Source organism: Notamacropus eugenii, chromosome Y (assembly GCF_028372415.1).
Source record: "Notamacropus eugenii isolate mMacEug1 chromosome Y, mMacEug1.pri_v2, whole genome shotgun sequence".
Classification (NCBI taxonomy): domain Eukaryota; kingdom Metazoa; phylum Chordata; class Mammalia; order Diprotodontia; family Macropodidae; genus Notamacropus; species Notamacropus eugenii.
Window position 1 is genome coordinate 13645724 of NC_092880.1, and position 20870 is coordinate 13666593.

Here is a 20870-nt window from a genome sequence, read left to right on the forward strand (position 1 = left end):
ATATTTTTTATGGTCACCCCTTTCCCCTTTTGACCTCCCTGCTTTTTCTATTGAGATCTTAATGATCACAGAGCAGACTGCAGTGAAGGTGAAGGAAGTTGATATCTCATTTTTCAATCTGAGAGATGGCAGCTAATGTCTACTCAGAAGCAAAGGCACCTTGTGGTGACTTGTTCTCTTTCTCTCTCACTTGACCAAGAGGTAATCTAAGAGTGAGAAGCAGTGCAAGGGATTTTCTACACTGTAGTTCCAAGAGGGTTCACAGAACCATCAAATTTGAGAGTTGAAAGAGAATTCAGGGGCTTCTAGTCCACCCTGTGCTCCAAAGGGATCCCCATTTCAACATACCCCAACAGATTGCCGCATAGCTTCTGCTTGAAAATTACTAAAGGGAAACCACCATGTCCCAAGGCAGGCCATTTCACTTTGGATCAGCTAATTGTCCTGAAGTTTACCATAATAATGGCTAGCATTTACATAACATTTTAAAGTTTGGAAAGCACTTTACAAATGTTGTGTCTTGATCCTCACAACAACTCTGGGAGTTAGGCATTATTATTATCCACATTTTGGAGAAGAAGAAATTGAGGTTGAAAAAGGTTAAGTGAAGGATCACATAGGTACTACATGTCTGTGGCAGAATTTTAACTCAGATCTTCCTAACTCCAAGTCCAACATTCTATCCACTGCACTATCTTTTCTTCCCCTGATATCAAGGCTAATATATTTTTGACAACTTCAACACTCTCACAAATGTGATATTTTTTTCATGTTAATTACAGTGGCCTTTCCCTAGTCTTGATTCATCTTTACTCCTCTACACTTTTTGAAAACTGTTGACTATCTCCTGGATAATCTCTTCTCATTCCCTTCTGTAACAATTCTCTCTCTCGTTGCTCTTTCTCCCTATATAATGAATTCTTGGTCTTTTTTATGAACTCTCTTCCATCCCTCACCCGTAAGGCATAGATACTCCATAAGGCTCTGTTTTCATCTCTCTTTTCTTGTTGGTTACCTTATTTTTCATTTGTTTCATTCTCACCTCAAAGAAGTTTACTCTCCAGTCAAGAGACCCAATTCATTGCTCTTATTGATTCAAATCTTGCATCTTTGACTTCCTGCTGGATATCTCCACCAGCATTTCAAGGTGAACATGTTCCTGTCAACTCTTCACTGAACTTATTTTTGACTCTGAAGTTGTTGTTGATGCTTGTTGTTGATGTTGTTGATGGTACTACTATCATTCTAGTCAACACCTTCATACCTTTGGAGCCTTTTTTTTCTTTCATTCAGTCTCCTTACCACCCTGCCCTTGATCAGTTGTCAAGCCTTCTTGATTTTACCGTCATAATACCTCTTGCAACTGTCTCCTTTTCTTGATTCATATGTCTACTACTCTAAATAAAACCCTCACTTCCACTTATCTTAACTATTATCCTAGAGCCACCATGACATGGTAGAGTGAGTAGTGGCTTTAGAGTTGGAAGTACTAGATTCAAATCTTGCCTCCGAGAGTTATTATCTTTTTACTTTAGTCAATTAAGTCAACCCATCTGGACATCAATTTATTTTTCTTCCATTATATGGAGGAATTGGACTAGAGGTTGTCTTCCATCTCTAAGTTTATAAACATATAATTGGTTTTCTTGAAAGCAAAGTCTCCCCTCCCGAACTATCGTTTTTAAAAACTGGACTAAATAATCTACCTAAAGCTTATGTTTCATCATGTCATTTCCCGGAACAAAAACTCAGTGACTATTTTTCTTCTGTTCAGATGAAAATATTTTAGCCTGGGATTTAAGACCCTTTGGTCTCTTATTCCATAACTGAGCAAAAATATTTATGTTGCAAAGTAACACAATGTTGGAACATCAGACGATGTACTGCAGAGGAGTACTATGATCGATTCTTAACTTATATCCCTTGTTCCCCTTCATGTATTCAGTAAACCACCACTCTGCTTCCCATTCTCATCCTTCATTTTCCCACCTCTGAGTCTTTGCTTATGCTGTTCTCAATGCCTGAGTTGGATTTCTGCTCCCAACTGCCCTAGTTTATCTCCATCTGTTGAAATGCCTCCTTCCCTCTTTCCCTTACCATACACAAACTGTGAATGTTACCTTGCTAATCAAATTGCCTTGTCTGAATATTTCTCCTTTGAACTTGCCTCTCTTTCAAAATTATTTCTTTAAATGATTTCTAAATCACCTTTAGAACAGTTTGTATCTTAACCTATCTTAATATCTCTAGTACCTAGAGCAATAACTTACATGTGAATAAATGCTTATTAAATGGATAAACTAAATTTCTGGAGTCAAAGAAGTCTTGAGTTTCCAACATTAGAAATGGTTTACTACCTAGATTTTCTTTCCATGTGATGAAAACCTCAGCAATGGGTCATGTCTCACTGTATTATAGGAAAGATCAGGGGTCCCTGGTCTTGAAGCTTTTTGTGTTATCAATCATTGGCAAGTAGAAGCAATCCAGAGCTATGCTCTGGCTCAGTGATAACCATGTGTTAACACTGCAGTCCTAGGAAACATCAGTTTGAGGCTCTGTCTCTCTCTTTGTTATTCAGTAATTTTCACTTGTGTCCAATTCTTCATAACCTGATTTGGGGTTTACTTACCAAAGATATTGGAATGGTTTAGTGTTTACTTTTCCAGCTATTTTTCAGATGAGGACCTAAGGTTTAAAAAAAAAAGGGGGGTTAAGTGACTTTCCCAGGGTCACACAGCTAGTAAATACCTGAGGTCAAATTTGAGCTCCCAAAGACCAGTCTCCCTGACTCCAGGGCCAACACTTTATCTGCACAGAATCATGGATTTAGAGCTAGAAAGGACCCAAGAGGTCATTTATTTCAATTCAATCATCTTACAGCTTAATTAACTGGGTTTCAGGGAGGGAGATGAAATGAATAGTAATAAGCAAGTGACCTTAATCTTGACAACAGGAGAGGGAGTGGAATGATTCAAATATCTACAGGACTGACATGGAAGATAAATTTGTTATTTTCTTTTTAACATGAGAATGAAGGAATAGGAGCACATGGGGCAATAATTATAGAGAGGCAGATTTTCCTCAATATAAGGGAGAACTTTCTAATAATTAGGGATATTTGACCTTGAGAATGGCTATCTTGTAAACAAAAACAGTGAATTTCTCATCACCGGATTTGTTCAAGGTGAGACTGGATGGCAATCTGACAAGGGTGTTCAAGATTTCTTTTTTGGGTAAGAGTTTGATAGGGGCAGGGAATTTAGAGCCAAGATACCTCCATTCATATACTGACTCTAATGATTTTTTATCTATGTGGTCATGTGTAAATTATTTCACCTCTCTAAATCTATTTCATCTTAAAGATGGAAATAAACATATTGACTATTATTTATTTCACATCTTGTTTTAAGCAAAGTTTTTTTTGCAATTATTTAAAGTGTGTGCATGTAGACATACACACATATATGTATATATACATATATACACACATATGTCTCTCTATATAGGCATATGCATATATATGAGTAGTTATCATTATCATTACAATTTAACCATAAAGTTCCTTTTTTTGAAAGGCATCATGGAAGCAGTGAATAAAGAGCCAGGCTCAGTGTCTGGAAGACTTCATTTAAGACTCACATCTGGGACACATATTGTCTGTGTGACCCTGAGCAAATCATGTTGCAAACAACACTCTAATTCTCCAAGTTGCAAAATGGTTCACATTGGAAGAGAGAATTTCCTTAATGTAAATCTCCTATACCAATGAAATCACAAATCTAGACTATAGTTCTTTTCCAATTCTCAGATTGTGGAGATACAGTTTTTCAGTCTCCAGAGAAGCAGGGTTTAACTAGACCTGGGATTAATTCCTGACTCAACTCAAGTACATGGAGATGCAGAATCGTCAGTCTTCAAGATGTTGAAGGCCTTTTGGATTGCTGGGGATATCCCAGAAAAAGTGAAGACCATTAGGGAATGTTATTACCTTGTTTATTATTTTTAAAAATAGGACATTTTAAATATAGGGTGTTTTTATGATGAACTATAGTATGTAATTAATTAATGTGAAGAAACATAGAATATGTATTCATAGGTTGCCAATAGTTAGAGTACCTGTGATGGTTTGTTTTGTCCAGTCCCTGGAAATTGTATGTAACAGTGTTTTACTTAAGGCTGCCTGAGTATCCCCACCTTCTTATTACCAGGATCTAGGGGAATTAGTAGATTACCCAATCACCTACCACATTTTTCTACATTACAGTGAATATCAATAGATAGTTAAATGGAGGGAGGACAACCAGGTATCAGTTTTAGCATTACTCTCTTTCTTGCTTAATCATTTTTAAGGGCTGTTGGAAAAAGATAGAAGAGAAAAAGGCAACTATAAGTGAAAACAAAGGGTCCAATAAGAAAATGGTAAATCCAGAAAGATTCAGGCTCACTCTGGAGTATTCTGGTCTTCAGTATATCTATAGAATAATAGTTATTTTAACCTTTCCAGCAATTTCACACATTACCCCATACCCCATAAGCTGTTTCCACTACCAGTAGTGTTCCATCTTCATCTGCTCCAATCCTATCCATCCTTCAAGGATCTTCTCATTTGATACCTACTCCATACTCTCTATTGGAAGTAATCACATCTTCTTTAAACTCCAATGGAGCTTTGGATACTTCTGAATATACTTTTCATAGTCTAACTTGTATTATAGTGGTTTTATTTTCTCCCAACTTCATCTTATCACCATTCTCCCTCATTTCCCATCAGGCTACACTCCTCTGAACTCCTTCACCAATGGATCCCATCCCTCTGATTGGATGGTTCTTCTCAGAACCTTCACTAAAGAGGGAATCTAGGTCAGCCATTTCTTCATTTCCCAGCAGGCCATATTCTTCCAGACTTCTCCACAATACCCTTCATCCCAGAAGACTGCTTCAACCTTTAAAATCTTATCTTAGAAGCCCTTTTGGTGCCCCGCTCTGATTGGACCTAGAACCTCCTTTTAAGGAGGATGCTTAGACCAGTTGTGTCTTCAGTTGCTATTAGGTTGCAGTCCTCCAGACTTCTCCAGCCGACCAAAAGGTAACTTCTCTCCTCCATTTCCTTTTCATCTTCCTTCTATGTGTTGTCTTCCTCATTAGAATCTAAGCTCCTTGAGGGCAAAGACCATATTTCTTGTTTGCTTTGATTTGTGTTTTCGGCAAAATGACTGGAACATAGTATGCACTTTAAAAATTCTTGGTGACTGACTGAGGCTACTAAAGTGTAAGTTCCTTGATGACAGAGGTTGTGTCTTATTCCTCTTTGCTAAGGGAGGCAGTATGTGGCAAGTGATAGAACACAAGGGTATAAAAATGTTTTAGCAACAATTACAAAATTGTGGCAAAGAAGCGGAGCACTGTAGGGGTATAGGCTTTTTTCTTCACTATTTTGTTTCCTATGTTTTCTTCACTATTGATATAAAAAAGAAAATTTGATCTGAGAGGTGAGCAGCTGGCTAAAGATGTGATAAAAAAAAAGTCAGTAGTAAAATATGGTTTCAAATACATGGACACAAATCCAGAAAGTTTAGGCAGCAAACAAGCGGAGGTACATATGATGACAAAGAATCAGAATGGATTCACCAAGAACAGGTCATGCCAAACTAACCTTCTTGCTTTTCCTCAGAGGATTACTAAACTTGTACCCCAGGTGCAAGTACTAATGTAGATAATATTTTACTTAGATGTTAGCAAAGCCTTTGATGCAGAATTTCATACTATTGTAGGTGATATTATATAATTAGGTAGATTCCCAACCGGTTTGGAAGCCAGACTCAAAAACTACTCTTTATTAGTTTGATATCAGTAGGACAGGAGGCCTTCAGTAGAATACCCCGTGGGTCTGTCCTTGACTATGTGCTATTTAAGTTTAAAATTTTTGTAGTCACTTAGATAAAGGCAAAGATATCATGCTCATCAAATTTTCAGGTGAGAAAAGTGGCTAACACATTAGATCAGGGGTCAGCAAACTATAACCCATGGGCCAAATCTGGCCTACCATTTGCTGTTGTATGGCATATATGCTAAGAATGGTTTTTATACTTTTAATTAAATTTTTATTGTAATGCACTAATACAAATTGCTTCCCAGGATAGGAGTGTGATAGTTGCACTGTACAGTGCCTTTAAAAGACCTCATGTGGAATAAGTTGTATGCACATCAGTGTAAGAAGGACATTTGTGAGTTGTTATGTTAAGATAATAAGTCAACAAAGATGGTGAAAGATCTAGAGCCTGTGTCATTTGAGGAGTAGTTGAAAGAATGGGGATGTTTAGACTGGAGAAGACGCAGGGGCAACCGAATTCAAATATTTGAAGGGCTGCCATGTGAAGGATTAGATTGGACTTCTGTTTGACCCCGAGAGAGAACTAGAAAATATAAGTGGATTTTGCAAAAAAGACAAAGTATGGTTCGATGTTGGGGTGATGGGAGGAACCTTAACAATTGGAGTTGACCAAAAGTGAAATGAACTGCCTTGAAAGATGGTGGGTTCCCCTTCCTTAGAGGTCATAATTTAATACTATTGGGTATATTATAGTAAGGATTCCCTTGGGGTATTTGATGGTCTTCTGTCTCAAATTCCGTGATTCTGGGAATCCTCTCCAAATACTACTTAGGCAACATTTGGAAAGTCATTTAACCTCTCTCAAGTTCAGTTTTTTTCTATAAAATTAATATAATAATTACTGTGGCATTTATCTCATAAAGATGTTTTGAGGATCAAATGAAATAATATATAAAACCCTGTGTAAATATCACTTGTAGTTACTATTATTTACTTATCTAAAGTGCTTATCACAGGGTCTGGTTAAGTACCTACTATGAAGCATGCTCCATGATAGCTGTCAAAGAAATTGAGCCAAAAAGTGAATGAATGCTGAATGAAAGAATGTCTAGAACTCTTGTTTCTAGGCAGGTAAGTTTCTTACTTTCTAAAGAAGAAGGTGAATTAGGATGTGAATTAGAGCTCTTACTGTTAAAGGGCGAGACCAAGCGTGCCTCTGTGGTATGTATCCATGTGGAATATGAAGCGATTCAAGCTGAATCCCCTTATTTGGTTCAGATTGTTTGGAACAGAGAGAAGTATGTAAATAAATACAAATAAATTTAATTAGGGAATTTTGATGTGGCTTGAATCAAAAGAGCCATTGGCAACAAAATAAAATAAAATGAGCCTTTCAGGACTAAATGGTATATACTCTAAGATCTGTACATGACAAAAGACCACCACAGAACTACTCAATTCACCAGCATCTAAAAACCCAGATCTTTGCTGCAAGAGGAGACTTCGGAATTTCACATGAAGTAAAGTATCCACATTTTAATTTGAGTAATATAGAAATGTAAAAATATCTTTCTTATGGAGTTTGAGAGTTCAAGCATGCTTTTACTGACTCACCTAAGAAACAAACTTTGTTTGTAACATTTCCGATGAAGCGTCCAATAGGATGAAATATAAAATGATGCCTGCATGCATTGTTTATTTGATTCCTAAATGCTGTGTCATCTGCCTCCTCTAATTTTCATTTGGGGCGAAAAGAGTCTTTCTTTTTTTAAATTCACAAACTGAAGTGCCACAGCTTTAGCCTCTAGTAAACATTACTGAAATCATTGGGTTGATACATCAGTGTTTAGGAGAAATAGGGTGAGGAAATTGTTTGCTGCCATCATATTTCGTTGATTCAAACTTATTAAGTATTTGGCTAAAAGGGGTTTTAGAGTAAATAACAGTTTCCTAGATTGAGCAGAGAAAGGGGAAATGGAAAATAAAATTGGGCTTTGGGAAATAAAAATATTATGCTTAAATACATTTTCAGTTTATATATTATGAATGTTTAAAAATTAAACTTAGTTTTGAAATTTTATTCATACTTCAGTATTTTTGTACAAATATTCCAATATTGCACCTGTTGTCATCTGAAATGGTTTTTCTTCTACATTACCTTTTTTTAAAACATTTTCTATCTTTTCCCTTGATGTCCTAATATTTTAGGTATTTAGTAAGTATTTACATAATGGAGAGAGGTCTCTTCTTGATAGATCAGGCAACATGCCAGAAATCAAATAACAAAAAATTAATTTGCCTTACTAAGCAAAAATAAATTAGAAGAAATCCCACATCATAAAATCTTTTCTAATTGCATATATCAATGAAAAATAGTTTCTACCATCACCACTTCTTAGACATCAACTGGGAAAACAAATAGATGAAGATAACTTCTCCTGTTTCCTAATAGCCTACAGAGAGATGGGAAAAAGGGCTACCTTTAATTGACACTGGAATAGCTTTCTTCAGGTAGCCCTTCATAACCTAGCACCTTACTACCTTTGCGGTGTTCTGACACTTACCTCTCATATACTCTTTGAACAAAACACTCCATCTCTTGGCTCCCAACATTTTCTGTGGCTGTCCTCACGCCTGGATGCTCTCCTTCTTCTTTCCTCATCCTTCTTAATTCTCATAGCTTTCCTCTCTTCATTATATCTTATTTATCCTGCATATAGCTCATTTGTACAAGCTTGCTTGCCTCTTGTCTCCCTCATTAGATTATAAGATCCTTTAGGGCAGGGGCTGTCTTTTGTCTCTTTCTTTGTCCTCAGCGTTTAGCACAGAACCTAGCACGTAATAGAAACATGTTTATTGACTGACTGAGGTAGGTGCACAGGTGTCATTTGACAAGGCTCCTCCTCAATCATTGTTAATTGTATCTGGTCCCACTTCCACAACAGAAGTTCCATCCCGAAGGCCATGCTGTTACCTCAGAATTCTTTGTTGCTATTCAGATAAACTGTACTGGGCTTCCTTCTGCACTATATGCTTCCAAAAAGTGATGTTTTTGTTTCAGATCTCACAAGCTATGGGTCTGACCGTTATAATTTTTTTTCATAATTCCCATTTTGAGGGATTGGAAGGACCTCATGCCACAGAGTTGCAGTTGGATCAGGTCTTTTATATTTCATCACATTGATTGGATTGTGCCAAAAGATGGCACTTGGGTAATACTAAGGTGTCTCTTCTCCTCTCCTTTGTGGTGGCTGTTGTCCTCGTCATCTTCTGTTTTCATCTCCTTGTCTCTCTTTTCTGTTCCCCTGAAGAAACTTACGTTGTAATAGAGGAGGCAACACATCTAAGGGAGTGATGGCCTAGGACAGTCATTTTAATCTAGAAAATCCCTGGAATGGTAAATAGGAAGGCAAAGGAATAGACTGAAATAGCCCATCTGGAAACAATGATATAACTGAATTGATCTTGTCAGAATTGAAAGGGGAAGGAAGGAGAGGGCAAGATGATTGAGGAGGTTGTAAAGGAGATGACCAGAGTGAAGGAAGTGAAGTGAAATAAGACTGGAGCTTTCTTGAATAATGAGGTATGAAAGTCAGTTACCAATTCCAGGAATGGAACCCTGAGGTAGAAACTCCAGGCATGTCCAGGAGATATTCAGAGAATCATTCCCCTTGGTTTTACATTTCATCCTCAGTCATGGAGATAGATTATGACTAGGACAGGAAAGAGCAGATTTCTTTAATTATTCATTAATTAATTTAATTTGAGTTTTCATCATTCACTTCCATAAGCTTTTGAGTTTTAAATTTTCTCCTCCTCTGATATAGGCTCTAGATATACATTCTTAGTAAACATGAGAAGATTTTTTACTTACAGAATTTTATACTAATGATCTCAATATAATATAAAATGGTCCAAATAGGGCCCAAGGACTTACCTTATTGAAAATTAGCCATATCTCTTTTATCTCAATTCAATTATGGGAGAGGGTGTTAAATACTTTTTATAAAAATATTTCACTCAACTACAAAAGATATTTGCCAAGCATGTCAGTAGGAAACTGAAAAACATACACACACATATTAGTCTATGTACATACACCTATGTAACATGTGTGTGTATATATATATATACATTCATTCATATATTCATTTATACACCTATAGGTATATACTTCAAAAATAAATTTAATTTTTAAAAATTTACAACCTGTTAAATTAATTTAAAGTTTGATAATTTCTCTAGCTTTTCCATCATCTCATCGAGGTCTCTACTTATTTTCTTGGATGGGAAAGAAGACTACGTATAGTTGAATATACATGAAACAACATATAAAAGCTCTTTGAACAATTTAAATCAATACACAAATGCTAGCTAGCAATCAAAAACAGAACACAGAGCAATGAGAAAAATATAAAGGATCAGGGAGGAATTTACATAGCGCTTATACCCTTTTGGGAGACTATGTCCAGGAGAGTTATGTCCTGGAGCTTGCGTGGCAGTAAGAAACACTTTTTTAAAAAAAAAGTCATTAAATTTCTCTTGGTAATTCAATGAAAGTCAAAGGAAATATGATAAATGTTCAATAGTACAAACCCCCAAACTCTGTTTGGGTCATTTAATCTTCCACCAAGACTGTTGTTATCAGAATTGCTATGAACCAAATCTCCTTTGATCTTGCTCTCATAAAATCTTCTTGATTTTTAGGAGAAATCTATAAACAAAGAGATTTGCTAACCATTGAATAAGTTTGAATTCATTAGAAGATTATTAACCAATGGTAGCAGAATAAAATTTGCAATTTTCCCAGGTTTAGAAAGGAAGCAGGCCTTTCATATATTCTATATGTCTAAGTTGTTAGGGTACAAAATATTACTATCGTATGTTCTATGACAAATATTTATTGAAGGCCTATTATATGCAGAGTTCTGATTTAGAGACCAGTGGAGTTACTAGGTTTATATAAGACTATGTAACTGCCTTCAAGGAAAGTAAATACATTAAAATGCCAAGTAGTCATGAGAAGTTCTTAATTTCACAATGGTTACACTTTTAAAAATGCAGCCCTAATTATCAGAAGATGAATAAAGCTTGTAGTAAGGTTCTGTTAAAAAGAAGAAGGTAAGGAGAAACAGGATGGAGTTCTAACATGGAACGTGATAAAGGACAATTTTTCAAGACTGGAAAACCAAGGCATGTCTGTAGATAGATAGTTATCTGTGAGAGGGGAGAAGACTGAAAATAAATGAGGATAAGGGGAGAAAACACAAACAGTATGGAAAAGCCTAGGGTGGAAAAGCATCAGAGCGAAGAGGAAATCGTAGTTTGGAGATCTCAAGGAACCCAGATGTTTCCAGGGATTTATCATGTCAAAGACAGACATAAACCAGGAACTAAACCTTCTATACCTGTGACTCACTATAGAAAACAGAACTTTCATAGGCCTGAAGATAACTGGTGTTTGTTAACTTTTCTGGTGTCATTGCTAATGGTTACTCACAAACATTTTGAATGAAATATCATGACTAGCAAGCTCATCTCTCTCTTTTATTTTCTAAATTATATATTTAATTCAAAATTTAATACTGAATATCACTATAGCCACCCAAATTTGTTTAGTAATATCTACATTTTAATTTATCAATTAAAAAAGACTTTCCTTCTTTTTCCCCTAAACCCGTTAAGTAATATCTCATCTTTTCTTCCATGAAAAAATCAAAGATCAGAAAAGAGGCTGAATGTTTCGACAAGATGGAGACAGGAAAAAATTGACCTCTATTTCTTTTCTTTTCCTTCTTCTCTTCCTTCCTTCCTTCCTTGCTTTCTTCCTTCTCTCCTTCTCCTCTTCCTCCTCCTCCTCTTTCTCCTTCTCCTTCTCCTTCTCCTTCTCCTTCTTCTTCTCCTTCTCCTTCTTCTTCTTCTTCTTCTTCTTCTTCTTCTCCTTCTTCTTCTTCTCCTTCTTCTCCTTCTTCTTCTTCTTCTTCTTCTTCTTCTTCTTCTTCTTCTTCTTCTTCTTCTTCTTCTTCTTCTCCTACCTTCTTTCTTCTTATTTTTTTAAATGACTCCAATGGTTCCATTCTGAAACGGCAACTCCCAAAGTCAAAAAAAAAATCTTCCTCTTTCAAGAATTAGTATCCAATGAGCCATACACACAGGTACAAAAATAATCTGATGGATAATGACTGTAATTTCTATAGCAAGGGTGCAACTGAAGATAGAATAGGAAATATATTTAAAAAGAAAAATACAATTTGAAGCAAAGAGTTTGTCTGGGGACCAGGTGTTTATGAGTGACTCATCTTCTGAGTCTTTTTAAATATCTATCTTCTTTTAATCTCTTGGTGTCATGGAAAGAGTTCTAATTTAAAAATCTAGGATAACCCTGAACAGAGGATAACCCTGAACAGGAAGGAAATGCCCATTCTGAACTGCTAATAATCACAACTCAGTATGATTTATGATCTTGGCATTCATTATGAACTAAAAGTTGAACTGTGTGTGTGTGTGCATGTGTGTTTTAAATGGCCTCAGCTCAAGTGGCCGGGACAAATGTATCATATGCCAAGAAATATGTCTAGAGCTAATTTTTGAGGCCAAGACTGGGAAAATGACCAATGGGGAAGTCTTGGATGGACTACAACAGAAGGATTTTTTTTTTCCCCTGCAAGGAAAGTGTTCCGAACATGAAAAGTAAGATCAAAGCAAAAACATTGGGAAATACAACCTCAAAACTGAGCTTTTTGGCACCTTCCTATTGATATATCACCCCATACAATCTCCTTGAGCCAACACCATCAACTCAAAGCCAGATACTGGACTTACAATTCATAGGACAAATGATGCTAAAAGTGAATGAATGATTATTATCAATAAAATAAAAAAAAGAAAAATTAAGCAAATCTCCAAAGAGTTCTGCTCCCTTCAAATCATTCCAGAGCTGTACTTTTTCATTCTAACAGAATTTGTGAAAAGGTGGTGGTTTTTTGCCTTGATTTGATTTGGACCTTTTCAGGAGGAATGGACCATAGGGCCCAGTGGGAGAGGTCTGAAAATGAAGTTATCAGAAATGTGGCCAGAGCCATTGAGTTGACCTCAGTAACAGAACAAGAGAGCTTCTGTTAAAATGGTCTGCTGAACTCTAGCTGATCTTTTCAAGGTAGGTGTGAGCCTCATACCTGCTTGTCAAGCATTGTATAAGGTCCAAAAAGTTAAAAAAAATCTGAGTCACTGTCTGCTAAACTCCCAAATACAATTACTCTATTTCCCAAACAGTTCAGTTCTTTTTTCTGAGTTAACTCTAGAGAGATCCAGGAAGAAGGCATCCTACAACTCTTTCACTTTGGACCCTGATTCCTCCCCTGTTTCCCCCCACCTCAGTCCTCCCTGACCAGGGCTATATTCCCCTGGGATTATTCATCTGTTTGCCTTAGGACAATTAAATGTGACTCAGATTAAATAAACTCTAAAACCCAAGGAAAATATGCTAAAAACAGACCTAGCCCCACCTCTTCCCATGCCAGGGATTAACTGATGCAGAAGTATGAAAATATGCAGAGGAGGGGAGGAGGGGGAGGCATAGTCCTTTCAGGAAAACTCCTACATTATCTGAATCAAGGTTACAGGTCATAGACTGAGCAGGAGTTAATTCCCTGGAACCAGCAGGTGGAGCTGGTTAAGAAGGCATGGCAAAGGAAGCCTTGTCTAACTGCTAGAGAAACGTTCATAAAACTACTTTGGGGCCAGAGGAAGAAACCCAGAAGGGTCAATTAAAAGAAACTGTCAAGGGATACTTATGTAGTAATCTCCCCACCATACACACACACCCTTCATGTACTTTGGTTCAAAGGGACTTTAGCTTGTGGACCCTGCCATTGGTTATCTGTGGATATTTGAGGGGGGAAGTGGGGTTAAGGGGGTCTGGAAAATATGAGCACTACATTTGTTAAGAAAAAAAACCCTCATAATAGAATTTTTAGAGTTGAAGGTACACAAAGGGGAGGAATTGAAAATATAGGATCATGTTGAAGTAATGCCTGGCTTCCTCATGTTGTCATGTCTTTTACATTCTTCTTAGAAATCTAACGTTAGGTATTAGTGTGTCAGAGAAAAACAATGAGGGCTGAAGTAAGAAGGCAGGAACTAGCTGTATGACCTTGGACTTCAATTTACTCAAATGTCAAAATCATGGGTTCTGCTCTGCTCTCAAAAATAGCGCCCTTACAGAGTGGGAAAAGCACAGGCTCTGGAATCAGTGGACTCAGGTTCAGACCTCACTTCCAACACTCATTATTAGCTATTTGACTTTGGGCAAATAATTGAACCTTCCTTCCCCTCAGTTTCCTCATCTATGAAATGAGGGAGCTGGACTCATAGGTATCTGAAGACTTGTTCAGCTCTATAATTATGGTCCTAAATGTAAGGAAGCATTAGAGTGAGTGAAAAGGGTGAATCAGGTCAAAGGGAGGTAAAGATGCCAGCAGAATAAAAATCATGTGTGGAAATGTTGGCAATCCATTTGTCTTTTGGAAAATTATTTGGCTCCTATACAATTTTAATTACAGAGCCATCCTCAGTCAATATATACAGAGGCAATAATGTCACTGTGGCACTGTGAATGAGATTCCTGAGTCAGGAAAATTTAGGTTTAGATTTTACTTGTGATATATATTAGCTATTTGATCCTGATTAAGTCACATAATTTCTATATCCTTCAAACAACTCCTTAAGACTTATCTGTAGCCCTCTGGGCTCAATCTTCCTATTCTTACTCCTATGGACAGTTTGAGCCCCCAGAGATAGCACAATTCTTCTCAAGGGTTTCTAGGAAGTGCCAAATCTGATGGATTGAGGTTTCTAGTAAAATTATTCATCAGCCCCCATGTAGTGTGCATTCCCATACTGACACTGATGAAGCATGAACAGTAGAGTTGAAAAATATTCCCTTTAAACTCTCTCTCTCTCTCTCTCTCTCTCTCTCTCTCTCTCTCTCTCTCTCTCTGTCTGTCTGTCTCTCTGTCTCTCTCTCTTTAGAAATACACAAGTTGTTGGGGAGAGTGGTCTCAAACTTAAAATTTCAAAAGAGTAAAGCATACATATAGGGAACATACGGGCATAGAAAGTCTTTTTGTGTCTTCTGAGAAGTTCCAACTAAGTGTACTTTATGGTGAGGCAACAACAATGGATGAGGGATGAGTTGTTCCTCTTCCTTTGCTGCACTTGCTCCCTACAGGGCTTGGTATTTTGACTGATGGGTCAATCCACTTATGGACAGAGTCAAGCAGGTTGTCTTGGATGATACTTTTGAATTCTCACCATACTTTGCTGTCACTGCTGCTCCTACCAGCTCCAGTTACTTATTGGATCTCTGATGGCTTTAATGTTTCTCTCAATCTCATTGGTCATCTAGATACTCTTCTCTTGTAATATTCATTTACTTATCATCAGGAAATATTAAGTACAAAAGAAATGGAGGGGGGGGCGGAGCCAAGATGGTGGAGTAGAAAGATGCACATACACATAGCTCTGAACTCACAACCCATAGAATGGCTACAGGGAAGTAACTCACGACGAATTCCGCACCCAGAGGCCACGGAACATTGGAGCGAGGGAGATTTCGGTTCCAGAGAGACCTGCAAACCTCTCGCGGGGGGTACTTCGCGCTGCGGACTGGGCGCCGGGACTGGGAGCTGAGTGCAGCCCTGCAGCGGCCACGGCACCGAGAGGAAAAGATCCGAGCAGGCTTCACAGACAGGATCTCCGGCGGCCACGTGGGTCCCTCCACCCACAGAGGGATCTGCAAACCTCTCGCAAAAGGTCCGTCGTGCTGCAGACGCAAAGCCCAGCCCAGACCTGCTGCGGCCACGGCTGCGGCACCGAGAGAAACAGATCCGAGCAGGCTTCAGGGACGGGATCTCCAGCGGCCGCACAATTCCCTCCACCCACAGGTGACAGGGGTGGGTGAGAGAGTCTCTTTGGCGGGTCGAGAGGGGAGTGGGGTGTCCCCATAATTCAGGCCCCCCCGGGAGGTAGAAGCTGAGAGGCAGCTGCAGACAGGGGCTCCCCAAGCGGCGGGAGCCTGAATCCATTGTGGAAGGTCTGTGCATAAACCCCCTGAGGGAACTGAGCCTGAGAGGTGGCCCTGCCCCGACCTCAGCACCAAAATATAATCTCATACTGAATAGCAGCCCTGCCCCCGCCAAAAGCCCTGAGGCTGGAAGCAGCATTTGAATCTCACACCCCAAACGCTGGCTGGGAAGATCAGGAGGCGAGGTGGGTGTGAGGAGAATATTCAGAGGTCAAGTCACTGGCTGGGAAAATGCCCAGAAAAGGGAAAAGAAATAAGACTATAGAAGGTTACTTTCTTGGCGAACAGGCATTTCCTCCCTTCCTTTCTGATGAGGAAGAACAATGCTTACCATCAGGCAAAGACACAGAAATCAAGGCTTCTGTGTCCCAGCCCACCCAATGGGCTCAGGCCATGGAAGAGCTCAAAAAGAATTTTGAAAATCAAGTTAGAGAGGTGGAGGAAAAGCTGGGAAGAGAAATGAGAGACATGAAGTCAAAGCATGAACAGCAGATCAGCTCCCTGCTAAGGGAGACCCAAAAAAATGTTGCAGAAATTAACACCTTGAAAACTAGCCTAACTAAATTGCAAAAGAGGTTCAAAAAGCCAATGAGGAGAAGAATGCTTTCAAAAGCAGAATTAGCCAAATGGAAAAGGAGATTCAAAAGCTCACTGAAGAAAATAGTTCTTTCAAAATTAGAATGGCACAGATGGAGGCTAAGGACTTTATGCAAAACCAAGAAATCACAGAACAAAGAGAGAAGAATGGAAAAATGGAAGATAATGTGAAATATCTCATTGGAAAAACAACAGACCTGGAAAATAGATCCAGGAGAGACAATTTAAAAATTATGGGACTACCTGAAAGCCATGATCAAAAGAAGAGCCTAGACATCATCTTTCATGAAATTATCAAGGAAAACTGCCCTGAGATTCTAGAACCAGAGGGCAAAATAAATATTCAAGGAATCCACAGAACACCACCTGAAAGAGATCCAAAAAGAGAAACTCCTAGGAACATTGTGGCCAAATTCCAGAGTTCCCAGGTCAAGGAGAAAATACTGCAGGCAGCTAGAAAGAAACAATTCAAGTATTGTGGAAATACAATCAGGATAACACAAGATCTAGCAGCCTCTACATTAAGGGATCGAAGGGCATGGAATAGGATATTCCAGAAGACAAAGGAACTAGGACTAAAACCAAGAATCACCTACCCAGCAAAACTGACTATAATACTTCAGGGGAAAAAATGGTCTTTCAATGAAATGGAGGATTTTCAAGTATTCTTGATGAAAAGACCAGAGCTGAAAAGAAAATTTGACTTTCAAACACAAGAATGAAGAGAACCATGAAAAGGTGAACAGCAAAGTGAAGTCATAAGGGACTTACTAAAGCTGAACTGTTTACATTCCTACATGGAAAGACAATATTTGTAACTCTTGAAACATTTCAGTATCTGGGTACTGGGTGGGATTACACATGCACACACGCTCACATACATAGAGACAGAGTACACAGAGTAAATTGAATAGGATGGGATCATATCTTAAAAAAAAAATGAAATCAAGCAGTGAGAGAGAAATATATTGGGAGGAGAAAGGGAGAAATTGAATGGGGCAAATTATCTCTCATAAAAGAGGCAATCAAAAGACTCATTAGTGGAGGGATAAAGAGGGGAGGTGAGAGAAAAACATGAAGTCTACTCTCATCACATTCCACTAAAGGAAAGAATAAAATGCACACTCATTTTGGTAGGAAAACCTATCTCACAACACAGGAAAGTGGGGGATAAGGGGACAAGCAGGGTGAGGGGGATGATAGAAGGGAGGGCATGAGGAGGAGAGTGCAATTCGAGGTCGACACTTATGGGGAGGGATAGGATCAAAAGAGAATAGAAGTAATGGGGGACAGGATAGGATGGAGGGAAATATAGTTAGTCCTATACAACACAACTATTATGGAAGTCATTTGCAAAACTACACAGATATGGCCTATATTGAATTGCTTGCCTTCCAAAGGGAAGGGGTGGGGAGGGAGGGAGGAAGAGAAGTTGGAACTCAAAGTGTTAGGATCAACTGTCGAGTAATGTTCTTGCCACTAGGAAATAAGAAATACAGGTAAAGGGGTATAGAAAGCTATCTGCCCCTACAGGACAAAAGAGAAGATGGAAACAAGGGCAGAGAGGGATGATAGAAGAGAGAGCAGATTGGTCATAGGGGCAATTAGAATGCTTGGTGTTTGGGGGGGGAGGGGATAAAAGGGGAGAAAATTTGTAACCCAAAATTTTGTGAAAATGAATGTTAAAAGTTAAATAAATAAATTTAATTATTAAAAAAAAAACATTCATAGCCCACATTTTTTCAAGCAAAAAAAAAAGAAATGGAGGCATGACTTATGGAAGCTGGGTAGGAGTAGAATAAGGCAGCCATTGCCCTTCCCTTCCCCACCCCACCCCTTGGTAGTTTCCAACAGTTCATCTTCCCTGGCCCCCAGAAAGGAAAAACACAGAAAAGGCCAAGGTAGGAGCCTACCTATCATTTTTGTGTATGTGAATTCACTCCCAGATCCTTGTCTCTGGAATCATCGGTCTTTTTATCTCCTTAGAAAATTAGAAGACTACTTGCCACCACATAACATCAGCTCCCTACTCCCTACTCATTCACATCCTGAAGTAGGCCTGCTAGGCCTCCACTTGGAGAAGTGGAAGCTGAGATGGATAAAGAGTAAGAGAAAATAAGCATTAATATAGTGCCTATTATGTGCCATGTACTGTGCTAAGCACTTTTACAAATATTATCTCATTTAATCCTTATAACAACTTCTCAAGGTAGGTCTTGTTATTATTCCCAATTTACAGTTGAAGAAACTGAGACAAACAGATTTGCCTAAGGACAAGTGACTTGCCCAAGGTCATACAAGTAGCAAGAGTCTGTAGTCAGATTGGAACTCAGGTCTTCTTGACTCCAGACCAAGTGCTCTATCCATTGGCCCACCTAAGCTGTCAACCTGGTGGGGAATATTAGGAGGAAGTAAAATCCAAGCATGCACCAAGAACTTCACTCTCATTAGACAGTCTTCCAATTGCATATACTAAGTTAGAGACAGATTGTAATTGGAATTGGTGGAGACAATTCTCACCCTAGGTATTCCTTATGCTGATGAAACCATCATTTCTTTACGTATTCTGATAATCAATAAACTAGATAAGTAAATATAAATATCATTGAGTTCAAGTTTTATTTTAATAATGCAATTTTCCAATCTCTACATTAAATCCATGTAGGAATGTCTTAATAAATGAGTCCTAAGCTATGCTTTCATTTCAGTAAGGAGATGTCCTGTGAGGAAACTCCCTATATCAGTACTATCAGAACCGCTTCTGCACCTTACAAGCTTAATAAGTTTCCTGGAGCACAAAGAGGGTAAAGTAAGTGCCCAGAGTCACACAGTCAGACTTGATTCCAGTTTTTCCTAGGTCCAAGGCAAAAAAATTTCTACCCATAAGACCAGGATGTTTTCACATCTTCATAAACATTAAATGAATATAAGGCTTCTTAGTTTAATCAGGGAAAGTGGAATAAACCCCAAATTTTGTGCCAGAAGAACTAATTTTAAGCCCTGGTTCTAATATCCTTTAGCCATGTGGCACTGGGACAGTCATTTCATATCCAAGGAACTCATCTGGAAAATTAGGGGATTTTACTAGATTCCCTTTAAGGTCCCAGTCAGTTTTAAAAGCTATGATAGAACCTGAATCAAAAAGGAATCCAGCGAAAATTCCTCCATGAACCCCATCTGGGTCGGATTCCATGGCCCTTATGTAAGACCCTAAGTGAAGAATGCTTAAATGTTGTTGTATAGGTGGTAGGCAATTTATTGTAGATCCAGCTATCAATTACCATTACAGAAGCTTCATCTGAACATGTGTGCTGATTTTAAGGCTTTTCAATAAAGGTCCCACTAGTTTTAGATGACGGATGATGTCCATAACAAAACAAATACAAGTTTTACAGACTGCCTAGCATGGCACTAGGAGCAACTAGGGTTGCTTAATTCAGTAATTTTTCAGTTCAACATTTAACCAGAATCCAGATTACTGGGAAAGTCAGATCACTCTGCCTTTGATATGATTTTTCAAAACACATCTTTTACCTCCGGCAAATTTACCTTTAGGCATCTAAAGAAAATGCCTAATTTTCACCTTCCCCCTCTCCGCTCTCCCATACAATCATAAGAAGCTGTTCAGATAATTTATTTTTAAAATGTTATTTCCAGAACATGCTAGACAGTCCTGAATTCATCATCATCACCTATACTTTCATTGAATAAATAACTGTTGAATAATAATCATCCTAATACAATATAATTTTTAATTATCAAAGATTAAACTGATTGAAGTATAATTTTAGTGTTTAATTATTTGAGGTTTGAGGCTCATCTTAGAAACTCATGACTGATACATCCCACAGAATAGAGCAGCCTTCTCTAAGTTCACCATTTACATGTCTCTTTTATAATTGTAACTCACAAATCATTTATACTTTAAGAAAAATACCAACTTCTTGTTGAGAAATGTGTATAAGTCAAAGACGTAGCTCTATTTTTGATAATATAAATGTTTCATTGAATATTATCATACATAAGAAATATTAAAGGAATAATAAATTATAATTTAAACTAATTATCTGATATTTAAGTGTCTCTGAGGCCAGTGAACCCAATGAATACCAATGTTTCCCATAATGTAGTGTAGCCAAACTCATACCGGTACAGGAGAAAGTTTGGGCATTAATACACATGCATTCTTATTCTAGCTCTGATGCTAATTGACTGTGTTAACCTTGAGCAATATACCTCAACTTTCCATGTTTCCCTTCCTCATTTTTAAAACGAAGAGATTGCACTGATTGGTCTTTAGCATACCTTTCAGATCTGTCACTCTACTAGCGCCAGAAGTTAACACACATTATAACGGTT